Genomic DNA, 16,787 nt, shown 5'->3' on the forward strand with positions numbered 1-16,787 from the left:
AGTGACTTGGAAGTCAGGACCCGTAACTGCGCCTCAAACCCACTGCGTGACCTTGAAAATGATCTAAAGTCACTGAGCCTGCTTCCTGATTTGTAAATTATGCCCGCGGGGCAGGTGGTGGTGTAGCATAAAATACCTAAGTTTTTTTCTGTCTTGAATATTCCTGATCTAGATCAGAAAGTTCTTTCCATACTGGGCTATTGAGTCATACTTTTACTCATGGTAATTCATTAAGAAGCATTATCATCAGTCATTATTATTACCAGGAACTCTAAATGATTCCCATGGAAGAATTTAGCAGATAATGAAATCATTTGCAATAAATAAGTTTGCTAACTAAAATGTGGTGCAGTCCTATGAAGAAGAGAATTTGTTTTATTATAATTAAAATTTATTAAAAGAAAGTCATTATCATTCAGGTCCTGAATTGTATGTGCATGAATATTTGTTGATGTAACAAATAAATACATTCTTTTACTCTGTACAAGCAATAGGGTCAAACATGAGCAGGAACTGTTTGGACATTAGAGGAAATGCGGAAGGGGCTCTTTTCCGATCACTTGCCATTCTGTGATGCTGTTTGGTACTGCTGTCCTAAAATATACCTTTGCCTACAAGGATCCTGCAGGCTAATTTCAGCAGTGGGAACCTGCCCAGGCTGTCATTGGCTTTAAGGTACGCTGCTCCAGGCAGTCACCAGCAGGCATCTGTCTCCAAATCCAGGGGGAGCTTGCGGTGGCATGACCCCAGCCCCAGAAGGAAGCTTAATGGAAATTGGCAAGTCATAGTTACAGATACAAATAGTTTTGTTAGAATAAATGTGGGACTTGTTTAAAAGTTGTATATACACAGAAAAAAGTGACCTTGACCACGCAGGGATCAATGCTAATCTCATTCAGAACCAACTATTGATACAGATTAGCAGGCACATTACATGTAAGGGGTCCCTATGGTCTGAGGGTTTCAGAGCATCTGCCCTATCAAGGGATCCTCCTATATGGCCATTAACTTCATGGGCTTTGCAGTCAGCCAGACGCAGATTCAATTCCTACTGCTACTTATTAGCTGTGTGACTTTGGCAGGTTTCTTTTCTGTAAAAAGAAGATAAAAATAGTTTTTACTTTACTTATGGTGAAAGTGTGAATTAAAGGAGATAAGGCATATTATATGCTTTGTAAAGTGCTTTTCATGTTGTAAGCCCTGAAATATTCTACCTAGTTGTTATTATTTTGTTAAATTGAGGCTCAGAGAAGGTTGCTCCAGGTCAGACAACTAACAACTGGCAGGGTGGAGGTGAGCACCCAGGTCTATCAGCCCGTGGTTATAACCACACTGCCACAAAAGGGAAATGAGTAGGGTTACTCTAAGAGCAGCAAAGACAGAACTTGCTGACGAATGCTGTGTGGACAGCCAATTCTGGGCAGGATCTTGTCACTCAGGAACAGAAGGAAGTGGGAGTCAGTGAAAGCTACAACATCATTCCACCTTTCTTCCCACAGGCTATGGAAAGACCTAAGCCTGGGCCTTCAGGGCACTCCTGAAACCAGGCAAACCTAAGATGACCTACTTGTGAATTGGGGTTAAAATTTAACAAAATGAATACCAAGCAGTGCAACAAGTATAACTTCTTTTATGTAATTCTCTTTTGTCTTCCTCTATGCTGCTGTCATACCCCATGTGCACATGGTGTACTCTGCTTCCAAATCCCAAATTGCTTTTCCTTTTCCCAAACTTTCTACAGTTTTCTTTTGCATAAACTTTTAAGGTACCACCCAGAAGCAAAGGTACAAAGGGAAGCCAGGGCCCAAGCACCTGACCTCCTGCTATTCTTTTCTTCTTTTGGTAAAAATACTTTTTTTTCTCCTATTCCTGTCTTACAGGAACTTTCCTTGGGTCACTTCTGAGTCCACTCTGCCCATGGCTTAGAGGAAAACTATTTTTAGACATGTAAGCATTGTGCTCACTTCGGCAGCACATATACTAGACATGTAAGCATTGCTTCTTATATGTAAAAAAAGAATATTTTAGAATTTATAAATTTTTTTTTCTCTCTCTGCAACATCTGATTTTCAAGTCTGTCTTGCTATGGAATTAAAAAAAAAAGACATTTTAAGATATACTACAAAGCTGTAGTCATCAAAACAGTATGATGCTGGTATAAAAATAGACATATAGATAAATGGAACAGAATAGAGAGCCCAGAAATAAACCCACACTTATATGGTCGATTAATCTATGACAAAGGAGGCAAGAATATACAATGGGAAAAAGACAGTCTCTTCAACAAATGGTGCTGGAAAATCTGGACAGCTACATGCAAAAGAATAAAACTGGACCACCCTCTTACACCATCTCGGCCTCAAAATGTATTAAAGACTAAATATGAGACCTAAAACCATAAAACTCCTAGAAGAAAACGTAGGCAGTAATTTCTTTGACATCAGCCATAGCAAAATTTTCTAGATATGTCTTCTCAGGCAAAGGAAACAAAAACAAAATTAACTATTAGGACTACACCAAAAAAAAAGCTTTTGCACAGTGAAGGAAACCATCAACAAAACAAAAAGGCAACCTACTGAATGGGAGAAGATATTTGGAAATGATATATCCTATAAAGAGTTAATATCCAAAATATATAAAGAACTCATCAAACTCAACACCAAACAAACAATCCAATTAAAAAATAGCCAGAGGACTCAAGTAGACATTTTTCCCAAGAAGACATACAGATGGTCAACAAACACATGAGAAGATGCTCAACACCACTAATCATCAGGGAAATGCAAATTGAAACCACAGTGAGATATTACCTCATACCTGCAGAATGGCTAAAATAAAAAACACAAGAAATAACAAGTGTTGGCAAGGATGTGGAGAAAAAGGAACCCTCCTACACTATTGGTGGGAATGCAAATTGGTGCAGCAACTGTGGAAAACAGTATAGAGGGCCTCAAAAAATTAAAAATAGAATTACCATATGATCCAGCAATTCACTACTGGCTTTTAACCCAAAGAAAACAAAAACACTAATTCAAAAAGATTTGTTTATTGCAGCATTATTTATAATAACCAAGATATGGAAGCAACCCAAGTGTCCATTCACAGATGAATTGATATAGAAGATGTGGTATATATATATACTGTGAAATATTACTCAGTTGTAAAAAGAATGAAATCTTGCCATTTGCAACAAAACGGATGGAACGAGAGGGTATAACGCTTAGTGAAATAAGTCAGAGAAAGACAAATACCAGTCATTTCATTCATATGTGGAACTGAAGAAACAAAACAAATGAACAAAGTAAAAAGAGACAAACAAAAAACCAGACTCTTAAATGCAGAGAACATACTGGTGGTTGCCAGAGGGGAGGTGAGTGGGGGGATGAGTGAAGGAGATAAAGGGGGTTAAGAATACACTTATCTTGGGCGCCTGGGTGGCTCAGTTGGTTAAGCGACTGCCTTCGGCTCAGGTCATGATCCTGGAGTCCCGGGATCGAGTCCCACATAGGGCTCCCTGCTTGGCAGGGAGTCTGCTTCTCCCTCTGACCCGCCCCCCCTCTCATGCTCTCTATCTCATTCTCGCTCTCAAATAAATGAATAAAATCTTTTTTAAAAAAAAAGAATACACTTATCTTGATAAGCAATGAGAAATGTATAGAATGTTTGAATCATTATATTGTATACCAGAAACTAATATAACACTTTATATTAATTATACTTCAATAAAAAATAAAATAAAATGTTGCTTCATAAAATTTTTTTCTGATTTTCAAAAAAAACCCAAAACATTTGTTTGAGTTGGTGCTAACCTCCTCCTTCCCTAGGACAGCACAATTCTTGGCTTATCTTTAGGGCAGTTGGGATGCATGGGAAAGAAATCACCCCTGGATAGCGACACCTGGGTGGCTCAGATAGTTTAAGCCTCTGCCTTCGGCTCAGGTCATGATCCAGGGTCCTGGGATCAAGTCCTGTCTTGAGCTCCCTGCTCGGCAGGGAGCCTGCTTCTTGCTCTCCCTCTGCCTCTGCCTCTCTCTCTCTCTCTGTCTCTCATGAATAAATAAATAACATCTTAAAAAAAATAACCCTTTGATTAATAAAAAATTACTAAGGAAATAATGGAAGGTATTTTTAAAAATATTATCTCCGTGATACTGGTGAAGATCCATACTTATGCCATTAGGATGATCTTTCATTCATTCATGATTATTTCTAGAAAGCCAACCTGGGCCAGGCACTGAGGATAGCAACAAACTAAATTTTCCCACTTTTCACAGCCCAGGCAATAGCACTGATATACACACATATAATTGTCTGATTTTCATAGAGCCTTGGAGGGGTCTCACAGAAAATGAGTTACTGTTTTTCTGGACTATCTGTGACGAGAATAAAGATATTTGCTTTTTGTGTTCGCTTCAGCAGCACATATACTAAAATTGGAATGATAACATGGCCCCTGTGCAAGGATGGCATGCAAATTCATGAAGCGTTCCATATTTTTAGAGCCAAGATGTCCATCGACAGATGAATGGATAAAGAAGATGTGTATATTGGGCACCTGGGTGGCTCAGTGGTTAAGTGACTGCCTTCGGCTCAGGTCATGATCCCGGAGTCCTGGGATCAAGTCCCACATCGGGCTCCCTGCCCGGCGGGGAGTCTGCTTCTCCCTCTCCCCTCTCCCCTCTGATGCTCTCTCCCACTCTCTCTCTCAAATAAATAAATAAAATCTTAAAAAAAAAAAGATGTGGTATATATATACAATGGAATATTACTCAGCCATCAGAAAGGATGAATACTTACAATTTACACAGACATGGATGGAACTGGAGGGCATTATGCTGAGCAAAATAAGTCAGTCAGAGAAAGACAATTATCATATGGTTTCACTCATATATGACTTCACTCGTATATAAGAAATAGTGCAGAAGATCATAGGGGAAGTGAGGGAAAACTGAATGGGAAGAAATCAAAGAAGGAGACAAACTGTGAGAGACTCTTGATCCTGGGAAATAAACTGAGGGTTGGGGAAGGGGAGGTGGGTGGGGGGATGGGGTAGCTGGGTGATGGGCATCAAGGAGGGCATGTGATGTGATAAGCACTGGGTGTTATACACAACTGATGAATTATTGAACACTGTGTCTGAAACTAATGATGTACTATATGTTGGCTAAATGAATTTTTTAAAAAAAGGATAATATTTGCTCTTTGAGGGACAATTGCATCAAGCCTTCTGTTCAGGGGTGCTTTATCCCAAACATGTCTGCATTTTGTATTCATTATTTATTGTTATGTAACAAATTACCACAAAATTTTAGCAGATTAAAACAGTAAGCATTTATTATTTCACAATTTCTGTGGGTCAGGAATTTGGGAGAAGCTTAGCTGGTGCATTAGCCCAAAATTTCTCATAAAGTGCAGTCAAGCTGTTAGCTGGGGCTGCAGTCATCTCAAGACTTGACTGGGGCTGAAAAATTGCTTCCAAATTCACTAACATGATTATTATCAGGCCTCAGAATATCTGCTTCCAAGCTTATTCATGTGGCCCTCTCCAGCATGGCAGTTGGCTCCTCCAGGGAGAGAGTGGCCAAGATGGAAGCTGCAATCTTTTTATAGCCTTGTGTCAGGATTGACATCCTATCACTTCTGCCATAGTCTGTTTGTTAGAAGCAAGTCAATAAGTTCAGTCCACACTCTAAGGCATGAGATTACCGCAGGGTGGGAATACCAGGAAGTGGGGATTATTGGGTATCATTGTAGAGACTCTCTGGCACAACCTTCTTCACCTGCCACAAATACCTCTTGGGTTACAGGTGAGAGGATAGAATTCTATGATTTCTCCCAGTTCTTTGGCATGAATGGTCATGGGCATTTGATGAAGTGTTTCACACATTGTGCCTTATTGTCAAATGAGTTTAGGCAAATCTGCCCTGATGGTGGTGACGGCTCTCAGGGCTGCAGCTGCATGTAGTCATTTGCTCTCTGTTTGCTGTTGAGAGAGCATCTTAGAATACAATCATGGAGTCTCAAATGAGTGGTTAATGGGATGAATGAGAAATACAGGAGATTTTCCCTATGATCAGTCATGCCTTGCCATTTCAAGAATTGTTTTAACCACAAAAGCATTTGAACGTATCGGATCATAGACTTAAGTGTCAAGAAATCTGGATTTGAACTTGGGCCCTGCCTCTAACTAGCTCTTCACGTGGGACAAGTTACTTTACCCCTCAGAGGTTTCGTTTGTTTGGAAAAGAAAAGAAAATTGGTCTCGAAGAGCTCTTCTAACTCTAACAGGCTGTTCTTTAGTCAGAGGTGTTTTTCTTCTTGAGGAGCTTTGTGTGGAGCCAGGTAAATGGTCTTGCTGCAATCCTACTCTGTTGTATAAATTGTTGGGATGGCATAGATTGCTATCATTTGGCAATTTTCTAGTTTCAGTTTTTGGAAACTGCTAAGACACATTCTCATCAGTCTTATGTAGGAAAACAGCCAACATTTATTGAAATATTACCACATGCCAGGCACTATGCTAAGCACTTTATAGACTTTCTATTTGATCCTAATAACAATCCTAATGAAGTAGATATCTTTTTATTCATAGTTTGTAGAAGAAGAAACTGAGGCTTAGAGACTAAGGTAATTTGTCAAGATCACAAACTAGTAATGAGTAGGTACAAAGTTCTAATGGTCAGTCTGTCTGGCTCAAAACCAGGCTCTCGACCTTGAAGTTAACTATTTTATGCACCAGTTCCTTGGGTGGGGCCTATCAGTCAAGGATCCAAGACCCTGAACAATGGAGCTTATCAAAGTACTCTAGTCGGTGTGATATTTTAGAAATACTAAGCAAATCTTTGGGAATGAGCAATATTGTCTGCAGAATAAGCCAATGATGTAAAGCTGTGACTTAAAAGAAAGTGAGTCCTATGAGCAGGTGCCGTTTTCTGACAAGACCTCTAAATGTGTGCTATCAAACAGAGATGGCTAATAAATTTTGTGCTGCTTCCCATCCATACACCCCGCCGTGATTTGTTTATTCTTCATGAATGTACATTTATTTGGAAACCTCTTCTGTGTGTTTGCTTGGTAGGAGAGCTACAAATTGGAAATGCATTTCTTGGCCCTTTGGCCCTAGTAGAGGGATAGCACATGTTTCTTGTTGCCAGAGGACTTTGAGGCTGTTTGGGGGGTTTGTTTTGTTTGTTTGTTTTTCTCCTTTAGGCTTTTAGTCACACAACTAGAGCTTAGAATTGAATTTGAGGCACAATACACTGTAGAATAATCTGCAAGAACTCTGCTGGGAGCCCCCTGGCAAAGGATGTGTCTGGTCCCTGGTTCTTCTCAGTTCAGTCTGATGCTGCTACACAAACCAGTTCCTGCCATGGGAACTGAGAGGACATCACTCACTTTTCAGTGGCTCTTGTTCCTAAGTGGCTGTTTTGGAAGGGAGCCCTTTGGAGTTAGAAGAAGTATTATTTTATAAAGCCACTTATTTGGCTGTTGCTATAAGGAATATTTCCACCAACATGAAGAAACCATTCCAAAGATTTTACTAGATGGGAATGGCTATACTTGAATAATCAAAACTGTAAAGTAGCAAGGCATAATCACTACCATTTATGGAGAATTTTGTGGGAGCTTTGCATATTATCTAAGTAAATTCTTTCACCAAGCTTGGATGATAGATATTATTATTTCCATCATGTAGATAATATGTAGATGGTTTACAAGACTCGTCCAAAGTTGCCATTCCTGTAAACTAGGAGAGCTGAACTAGAACCTAGGTCTCTCAGATTCCAAAGTCAGTGTTTTAGGCAACTATGCAAAGTACCTACAAATAAGTTAGAACCTTTTTTTATGTGAACCCCAGAAACGTGGAACCATGTTCCTCTGTTTAGGGTGGGATTGGCACTTAAAATTTTCATTCCCTGAATTTGTGCATAGACAACATTTTAGATTGAATAGTTAAATTATTTAAAAAGAATAAACATTTGTAAAACACTTCAAAAGTATTCATTTACAAAGTTGATAGAAAATATGGAATCATAAAACCTCCAGTTAGAAAGGATCTCAGAAGTAATAGATCCTTCTTTCCCCTATCCTCACATCTCTCATCATTCTCACAGGCTTATTTAAACAGTCTTTTTCTTGGCCGAAAACTCTTAGCTTATAAAGCTCTGTGCCTTTAAGATATTCCACAACTTGGACATCTTCTTCATTCAGTTTCTGCTTCCTTCAAAATTAGACCAAATGGTGTGGGTTAATTCCTATTGAGTCTCAACACACCCTCCTGGGGAGCAAAGTTTATACAACAAGAATGCCTTAAATCCTTCTGTGTTTCCTTTCCTCTGGAGAACTTGTACTACTTCCTTATTTGTTTATTCTTCTAACTTCTTTGGCTGGAGCTGTACTGTCCAATGAGGTCACCATTAGCTATGTCAGGCTAATGAACACTTGAAATGTGGCTAGTCAGAATTGAAAGGAGCTGTATGTGTAAAATATATACTAGATTCCAGGGGTGCCTGGGTGGTGCAGTCGGTTAAGCCCCCAACTCTTGGTTTCAGCTCAGGTCCTGATCTCAGAGTCTTGATATCAAGCCCTGCATCAGCCTTTGCATTTGGTGCAGAGTCTGAGAGTCTCTCTTCCTCTCCCTTTGACCCTCCCGCTCGTGCTCTCTCTCCAGCTCATGCTCTTAAATAACTCTTAAAAAAATACACTAGATTCTGAAGCCTTGGTACCCCTCAAAAAAGAATGTTATATGTCATTAATAAATTTTTATATTGATTACATGTTAAAATAATATTTTAGATACATTGGGTTAAAATATATATATATTTTAAAGATTTTATTTATTTTATTTGAGAGAGAGAGAATGAGACAGAGAGCATGAGAGGGAGGAGGGTCAGAGAGAGAAGCAGACTCCCTGCTGAGCAGGGAGCCCGATGCGGGACTCGATCCCGGGACTCCAGGATCATGACCTGAGCCGAAGGCAGTCGCTTAAACAACTGAGCCAACCAGGCACCCTAAAATATATTATTAATATTAATTTCATCTTCTTTTTAATTTTTTAAAGATGGCTGCTAGAAACTAAAATGACATAAGTCACTCACATTTTGTTCGTATTAGACAGTGCTAGATAAGAGCGTAGATTAAATAGCAAAGGAAGGACACCTGGGTGGCTCAGTTGTTGAGCATCTGCCTTCGGCTCAGGTCATGGTCCCAGGGTGCTGGGACTGAGCCCCACATCGGGCTCCCTGCTTGGCGGGGAGCCTGCTTCTCCCTCTCCCACTCCCCCTGCTTGTGTTCCTGCTCTCGCTATCTCTCTCTTTGTCAAATAAATAAATAAAATCTTTAAAAAAATAAATAAATTAAAAAAAAATAAATAAATAGCAAAGGAAGTGTAACTAGAGGTATTGATTGGGTCCTGAGCTTGGAAGGCCTTTAAAGAACATTTATGAATCACTCTGAGTGTGCCAAGTATTGCCCACAGCTTACACAAATACGGTGTCTTCACTCAAGATTCAATGACTTCTATATTGTATGGTAAATATAACAACATGTCAATATCCACAATTGTTTGAGCCTGCCACCTTTTCTAGTTCTTTGCTTGCTGTGTTCTATGAAGTAGTTAAATAGTTAAGAAAAGTTAGCAAGAATGGAGGTGAAGAAGGAAGAGGGCACAGTTCTGCAAGGGAATTAGGAGACAATTGTAATTTCCATCTAAAAGTGATGAAAGCGAAGGCACCAAGCCATTAACCCAGGGTGTGCTCTCTGGCAGGCCTTTGGCAAGCAGCATAACACCTACTTAAGTGGGTCACAGCCTGATTGTTAATTTCCATTCATGGGGTTTGTTTCATTTTCTGGTGTCTCAGTTAGCTCCAAGGGAATGCTTTAAATAGTTGTGAAGGCATCTGTAGAGGTAGTCAAAGTTTCCAAAGGGGTTATCGTTAACTTTCTTTGTCAGTATTTCTTCACTTTCTGATGAGTCTTCAGCAGAATCTGAGCTATTCTCCTGGAATCCAACCAGCAAGCTGTTATCAGAATTCTCCAGCCTCTCCTGGATACCATTGCCAACGAACTGGAGAGAATTGTGTAGGAGGAAATGTCAGCTTGCTGAGTCAGGCAACTTCTTCACCGCAAAGTTGACTGGTAATTATCATAGCTGCATTCCTAGGACCACAGGAGGTATACAATCCCGGTCCGGCTCCACCGGATTCGCTCAGTACGGGGAAAGGCACTATCCAGGGTAGTGAAATACTCCAACTCCATGCAGAGAAGAGTTGGCAGATTCGAGCCAGCAGAGTTAGGCTATATGCAGGCAGCAGGTGTTCTTACTAACTCTCTTAATTCTGGGGTTTTGGTGTGATTAGATTATGGATAAGAAAGAGAGAGAATAAAAGTTGAGCGTTGATAAGGCCTGTGCTACCCCCAAGCTCATGTTTTCAATTCAAATCTAGTCTGGATGAGGGTGAGTGGTCCAGTTGAAATCATCCCCAAAGTGACTCTACTTTGGAAGTTGAGTTGAAACAGGGCTTTGGAGTCAAACAAATTGGAGTTGAGTGGTGATTCTGCAAGTTAACAGCTGTATGGTCTTGACCAAATCACTTCACCCCTCTGAGTTCCCATTTTTTCATCCATAAGGTGGGCATATACTATCTCCCTTCTGGGGTTGTTGTCAGGCTAACTTGATATGTATATCCAAGGTTGTTGTCAGGCTAACCTGAGATGTATATCCAAGGATGTATATATCCTTGTCATCCAGCACAAGGAATGAAATGAATCATTCTGACCTTTCCCCTTTAGTGTGTTTTATCGTTAAAGCCTTAATATAGATATCTCCCTCGTGAAATCGAATTCTAACCTTTGGCAATGATCATACTTACTCTAGCTTTTTTGTTTTGTTTTGTTTTAAGCTACTTGACTTTGGAGATTGTCCAGTTCCAATGATGATGATGATGGTAATCAATAGTAATTTTTTATTCAGCACCTACCCAAGGCTTGGCCCTGTGTTAAGTGCTTTTCATATACTATCTTGTAAAATCATCATCATAATCCTTTGAGGCAGGTATTATTATCCCCATTTATAGATGAGGAATGAGGTTAAGAAAGATTAAGTGGCTTACTTCAAGGTTATGAAACTAGGTAGTTGAAGACATGGGATTTAAACCCAAGCATGATGGTCTCCAACATTATCATTCTTAAACACTGTTATGTTGTAACCATGCAATTAGTTTGCCTTATTTTTCTTCAAACCAAAAGGTTTTCTGTGTCCATAAAGGCATCAAAATGAGCTTAAAAAGGAACCATTCCCAATTTTAAATATCTTAAGTAGCTTAAACATATCTAATATTTTATTGAAACAAAAATTTTAATTGAAAGACAATCAGGAACTATTTCTGATGAAGGAAAATTTAATTTCTTATTCTGTGTGGAAATTTAGAGAATAAATACATTCTGTGGGGAAAAGAAAATTATGTTTAAACCAAAGTTTGGAAGAACTAATTATAGTGATATACAGAATTTAGAAATAATTGTAGTACTCAAGGTTTTATTATTAATGTTTTCTTATTCGAGAAGATGTTTGAGAAATTGTAGACATGAAAGCTTGCTTGTGTTCTTTTAAGATTCTAAATGTTTCTTTGCTTTTTATAAGAGCTCAAAAATTATGTAATACCCACCTGCTCCCATTTCACAAAATATGAAAATATTAGATAAATAAGAGAAATTTGAGAATATGCAAAATAAAAAACAATTCAGAAGTAGAGTAGACAAAGCTATTTCTGAGGTCAAAGAAATAATACTTCAGATAAATAAAGGGACAGACCCCTGAGCGTTTTTCATGGCAGGCATGGGGAAGCATTTCTATCTGTCTAGATGACAGCATGCAAGGCTGTTATTTGCTGCTGCCCAGAGGGTCCTACTAGAATTGTTTTCCTTGGGTTTTGCTCAAAGACCAAATGTCATTCTAATGCCAATGCCATTTATTGTTTGGATTTACTTTTCTAAAATTTACCCTTTCCTTCTTAAGTAAAGGTATGTCTTTCGAGAGTATTAAAGGCCCTAATTTAAGTAATGATGAGATTATTCAGAATAAGTAAAACCTCTTTGAGCAATTGGCTTATCAATGTAATTCACATTAACTGCCTCAGAGGAAAATTAGTAAATCTCATGTTGGTACAATAAGCATCATCTCCTGTGTTAAACTTGATAAAAGCTATTTTTAAAGAAAAAGAAGAATCATTTTCCTTTTATCAATCTCATTTACTGAAATAGCCCCTGTCCAGGTCATCAGTGACCTGAACACTGTTTAATCCATGGCTTTATTTGTACCTCTCAGAACTATTGATCATGCTTCCTTCTTGAAACCTTCATTTGGCTTGAGTCATCAGTTTCTCTTGGTTTTCCTTCTATTCCACTGGCTGGTCAGGTCCTCTTTATCTACTGACTGCTAAGTGTTAAGACACTTCAGGGTTTAGCCTAAAAACGTTTTAATTCTTTGTCTTTATTTGCTCTATAGGTAATGCCATCCCCAGTCTCTTAGCTTTGAAAGCATCTACATACCCACAATTCCCAAATTTACATTTCTAGCCCAGACCTCTTTCCTAAATTACAAGCTCATGGCCAACCATCTACTCACACTTTCACTCAAATATCTAATAGGGATCTCAAACTTAACCTGTACCAAATCAAACCCCTGATTCTACATCAACGTCCTCAGTTGCTCCACCGACAAACCTCTCCTGAACAGTCTTCCACATCTCAGGAAATGTGATCCATCTTTCCAGTTGCCCAGGCAAATACCTTATTTCATGTCTTCCTCTGTACCCTATAACCATCAGTAAATCCTGTTAGCTTTAGCTGCAAAATACTGTATATAAAACATCTCAACACTTTTCACCACCTCCATTGCTATTTTCTTGGTCCAAGTTTTCATCATACTTCACCCCCTCACCTGAATTATTTCAGTAACTTCCTAATGGGACCATTTCTTCCTCCCCCTTTTCCCATCCGTTCCCCACCACAGTCTCTTCTCAACATAGAGGCCAGAAGGATCTGTTTAAATTGCAAGTAGGATCAAGTCACCCTTTTGCTCAAAACATTTAATTACTCCTCATTCAGAGTAAAATCTGAAAAAAGTATGACCTGCAAAGCCCTACCTGACATTACCTTCAGCTGCCTCTCTGACTCCACATTTTTAATATCTTGCCCCCTGTTCTCCTTGTACACACTCTGTTCCAGCTACACCCAAAATTTCCTAGAACAACTACCTCTCACTTTTCAGAGTTATTTGCCCAAATGTTATCATTTTGGAAAGATCTTTTTTGACAACTCTTCAACAATCCCTGGCATTCCTATATCCTTTATTCTTCCTTATTTTTCCTCTATAGCACTTTTCACCACCTGACATAATATGTATCTATTCACTTGTTTATTTGTTTATTTTTGGTCTCCCCCTTAGAATATTAGTCCATATTTCAGATTCAAGGACTGGTAAACGAGAGAATTCCAACTGTACCTCCCATTCAAGACAATTGAAAACACACACACACACACACACACACACACACACACATTCTTGCATGCATTGGAGACCTAATTAGATAGTAAGAAATTAGAACAAGGAAATGATTAGAGTTCAAAAAGGTGAACCAAAGGAGGATTTACCGATAGTCAAAAGGAAACTGAAAGGCAGAGCCTCACTGAAATCTTGGGAAATGACCCACACTATGTCCCGGAACACAAGGGCTGAAATTTGGTTCCGGGGCTTTTTGGCAACTCACTGAAAGCAGCTGAGACACAGAGCTAAGGTTTTGAGGACTCAGTTGCACAAAGGTTTCGGGATTGGCATTCATCCCCCTCAAAGACAGAGAGGCCCTAATGTAATATCTCTTCCTCTTGAGACACTCAAAGGCTACAACCTGGAAGCATGGGGTTTGGGGTCTGGATTTTATTCCAGCCTGCAGAAAAACCTCAAAGCTTGGTCCCAGACTGCTAAAGTACTTAGGTATTTTGTAGAAGAAAAAAGGCCTAACATCATGCTGGGCCTTAAACTATCACTAAATATAATTTTAATTTGTCCAGCAAACAGTCAAATATTATAAGGTAAACAAATATTCAAGACAAATGGCAAATATTGTGGTTCCAAACCACCTCTCCACTTATATGAGAAGATGCTCAACATCATTAGTTATCAGGGAGCTATGAATGAATGAATGAATGAAAACGAATGAAAACCACTACAACATACCACTACCCATCAAATAAAAAAATTTAAAAGCAACTGATAACACAAAGTGCTAGTGAGGATACAGGGAAATTGGAACTCACATGCATCACTGGTGGGAATGCAGAATGTATAGATACTTCAGAAAACAGTTTGACAGTTATAGGGCTGGAGAGGTAAAAAAAGAAGAGTTTGGCAGTTATTAAAAAGTTAAATATACACTTACACGTGACCAGCAATCCCACTTATAGATATTTACCCAAGAGAAAATAAGATATATAGCCACACAGAAACCTGTTCACAAATGTTTATAATGACTTTTTTCATAATTGTCAAAAATTAGAAACATTTTTCAATTGGCAAATGGATGAACAAATTGCTATAAACACATAGTGGATTACTAGTCAGTTGTATTTGCAAGGAGAATCACTTTTTAAAAAAAACTATGTTACCCTTTCAGAACTGGTATGATATTTCAGTCACCTTTATGGATGGCTGACGAAACAGGGGAGCTCTTGAGAGCCAGAGGATGATAAACCTTTAACTCAGGGCAGGGCAGGGCAGGAAGCCCTATCGCTTACATTTGTCCCTTCCATTTAGCTCTCTTGTTACCTCATCTGACTTTGTGCTCCTTCAGATGTTCCTGCTCTTGCCTGTGGTTGGGGTCACGGCCCTCTGTGAGACAGCCAGACAGCCAAGGATGTTTTCACAGGAAGGGCATTTGCTGTGGGCTTAGCTGCCTCACTGATTTTGCCAGTGTTTCCCATCACCCGGAGCAGGAGGGAGAAATAGACTTGTAGCTTGAGGGCAGGGCCTTGTTTTACACTTCTTCTTCTTTTTTTTTTTAAGATTTTATTTATTTGTTTGACAGAGACAGACACAGCGAGAGAGGGAACATAAGCAGGCAGAGTGGGAGAGGGAGAAGCAGGCTTCCTGCTGAGCAGGGAGCCCGATATGGGGCTCGATCCCAGGACCCTGGGATCATGACCTGAGCTGAAGGCAGACGCTTAATGACTGAGCCACCCAGGCGCCCTGTTTTACACTTCTTGTAGTGACCCAGGATTGCCAAGTGCAGAGCCTTATACATTGTAGGTGCACAGTATACATTTGTTTTGTGTACAGATTTGATTTCTTTTTAGTATAATAACTTTAGTTCCTAATGTCCTCAAGTATACTGAATGCACAGAATTGCTGTGGCAGGAGCTGTACTTAATTCATTGGAGGAGAAACAATAACCTTGCTGTCTTCAGTTTAAGAATATTGGCTATGTGATATATTTTTATTCATTCATGTACTCAGCAAATATTTATTGAATGGCTACTATGTCTTAGATTCTATGCCAAATTATTTAGATTAATGGGATATACAAGAACAAAAATCAATTGTTAATTACAAATTTCAAAGATATATATTGGTCTTTGTATACTTTGCTTCCTAGTGAATTTATTTTTTCTTTTCATTTCTTTTTTCCTGTAAGGAAGGAAGTAGATATTTTTATGTACAGATGCTCTGGAAGAGTGATGAGCAACTATCTTTTTTTCTGTTCCAGTATACTTAGAGGATTTGGTTCATTTCCATGACTAATGGTAGCTCTCCCTTGGAGAGTCTACATAAAGGAAGGGTTGTTGGGAGTGGGAGTGAAGTATCAGAATTCAGGAGAGTTAGGGGCACATGTGTAGATTCAAACCACCTGTCTAACCCCCTCCTTTCTCCATATCCTGACTAACAGCTGTTTTAGTATCTATATTGTCCAGAGAGAAGAGGTTTCCTGTTTTACTTCCTTTTGCTTGATGGGAAAGATTCTATTGTTTGACTCCCATGTTTTTGCTATTTCAGGTTGTCATTAAACAGTAACTGTATTCACGGTATTAAAGTATACGGTTAAGTTTTCTTTGTTAGTCTGTTGTTACCTGTATTTTGTTTCTATCCTCCCTCTCCCCAGAATACAAGCCCTTCTTTTTTCTTGTGCTTTGATGGTTTTGATTTTATTTTGTTTTGTTTAGCTTTGGGTATTGACATTGATTTTTTTAAATTATTGGTGGGAATAAGGAGAAATGAAACATCTAACAGTGTTTGGAGACTTGTGTATGAACAGTTGAATCATGTTCAGTTTTATTGATGCTAGGTAGTGACTTTGAATCATTTGTGATAATGTTTTCTATTCAATAATTTTTTTCACTTGAAAAATGGCTTCAGTTTTTAATCTCAATACTATTCAAGTGTTTTTTTATTGCTGTTGCTGTTATTAATAACATGTTTTTTATGTATGACTAAGCATAAAAAAGTTGTCACATGTAAATTTAAAATAGAAATTACTTGCATTAGGCATACATCAGTTAACCATCCCAAGATATTTGAAGAATAATCTGAAAGTGCTCCAATTTACATATCATAAAGACAGTGTAGTTTTTGATACACCTTTACATTGAGTTGAATAAGCGAATTAAAAAAAATCATTTATTCCCCTATATAGAAATAAAACATGACTTAGCTTATATATGAATATTTGTAACCCATGAGTGATTTAGAGAGACTAAGTTCTATTTATGGATTAATAATGCCACTCTAATGGACA

General features: G+C 38.7%; 1 pseudogene; it reads left to right on the plus strand.

Moving 5' to 3' along the window:
• The first annotated feature begins 4,403 nt into the window (after positions 1–4,403).
• Positions 4,404–4,498, plus strand: LOC113935178 (annotated as a pseudogene).
• Positions 4,499–16,787: the final 12,289 nt, after the last annotated feature.

Source organism: Zalophus californianus, chromosome 13, assembly GCF_009762305.2.
Source record: "Zalophus californianus isolate mZalCal1 chromosome 13, mZalCal1.pri.v2, whole genome shotgun sequence".
NCBI classification, from domain to species: Eukaryota; Metazoa; Chordata; class Mammalia; order Carnivora; family Otariidae; genus Zalophus; species Zalophus californianus.